Source organism: Echinops telfairi, unplaced genomic scaffold (genome assembly GCF_000313985.2).
Source record: "Echinops telfairi isolate 266 unplaced genomic scaffold, ASM31398v2 ScPeMD7_7463;HRSCAF=8501, whole genome shotgun sequence".
Taxonomy (NCBI): domain Eukaryota; kingdom Metazoa; phylum Chordata; class Mammalia; order Afrosoricida; family Tenrecidae; genus Echinops; species Echinops telfairi.
Genome location: NW_022111363.1, coordinates 2,433,108 through 2,434,887, shown reverse-complemented (window position 1 = coordinate 2,434,887; position 1,780 = coordinate 2,433,108).

Here is a 1,780-nt window from a genome sequence, read left to right as displayed (position 1 = left end):
CCCATCCTCATATATAAATAAATTCACAAATGTACATGCCTTATTTAGGCCTCTATAAATGCCCTTTGCCTCCTAGTTCTTTCCTCTATTTCCTTTGACTTTCCTCTCATCCCACTATCATGCTCAGCCTTCATTTGGGTTTCAGTAATCCCTCTGGGTTACATTGCCCTTGATCTAGCCCTACCAAACCTCCTATGACCTCCTCCCCAACAATTTTAGATCACTTGTTGTTCCCTTGTCCCTGGGTTTGTTAACACCACTTCCTTTCTCCCCACCTGCCCCTCTCCCAAGTCCCCCCCAAAACACCAGTCCTGTTGTTTTCTCCTCCAGAGTGTTTATCCCACCTATCTTATTAAGATAGACCTGCAGAGATTATAAATATGCACAAAAACAAGACAGAGTAAAACAAAGCAACAAAAGAAAACAAAACAAAACAAACCAATGACAAAAGAAAAACCCGTAGTAGTTCAAGATCTGTTTGTTGACCTTTAGAAGTGTTTTCTGGTCGAGTCTGATGGGGTGCCACACCTTGGCCCCAAAGTCAATTTTTGGTGTTCCCTGGGGACTTCTTTGCTCTGTTCCCCTTGCTATTCTTTTGCACACCCTTAGTGTTTTGCCTCCGTGTGGGGGGATCAGATCGGGTGCTTTACCTACGTTGTGTCTCCGGTGTTGTCCCCGTAGGGCCATAGGACAGTGAGGGGTGTCATGTGTCATAGTGGAGCCAGTCATATGGCCTTCTCTGTGCATTGGCTTCTCTGAGCAGAGATATCATCCTCAAGGCTTGGTGGGCCAGGATGTGCTCCACTCTCTCTTCCTTCCCCTTCATTTGCTCCCATGTGCTCTGATCAGACATGTCCCTTTCCCTGAGCTGCAGCTTCAGCGCTGTCCTCTGAAGTGAATTCTTCTGGATGGAGGGGCAGCTGTCCACATAGTGGGGATTGGGTCTGGCCCCTCAAACCTCTCTACTGGTTCCCTGCTTCACCAGTCGCATTCTTCTAAGTAAAAGTTATTCCCCCAGGAACCCCCACCCCCACCTCGTGATAATGCCAATTTTCAGGTGCTGCTTGGAAGCACAGTTGCTGCTAGATGCTTGACAGTTAGCTGCTTGTAGGCTGTCTGCCTGGAGGTTGTCTGCCATCAAGAGTGATCAGCCCACCCACCCTAAGTATGGCCCGCTGCCTTCTGATAAGGATCATAGATTGTTCCCCTGGAGAAGAGCTCAGGGACATACCCCAGGTCAAGTCAGCTCAGGGACGGCCAAGGTTAGGGTGTCATCTTTACTCAAGAACCCTCCTAGCTTGTTATGCACCTTCCTGTCACATGTGTGTCCCTAGCGCCTCCCCTTCCTGCTATGGGTATACCCCTAGCTCGTCACCTTCCTATTACGTGTATGCCTCCAATCCTTTCCCTTCCTGTTAGGTATGTGTATGTCCTGGCTTGCATGCCTGAGATGATATAAGCTTGGGAGAGAGTCCCTTTGCTCACTCTCTGGTCCAGTCTTCCTTGCATGCCTTCTCTGATAGCTCTATAATTTGCCCTTCAATTATACAACCGCCCCCTAAGATCCATTCATTGTAGAGGCTGGTCCCCCACAATCAAGATTGGAGGAAGGCTTATGAACAACCTGTGAGCTACAGATGATACAACCTTGCTTGCTGAAAGTGAGGACATGCTGATAAAGATCAAGGATTGCAATGATGCGGGAAACAAATGTACATCTGTGCTTGACACAATGGATGGCTGGATGGATTGTGATAAGAATTGTATGAGCCCCGATAAA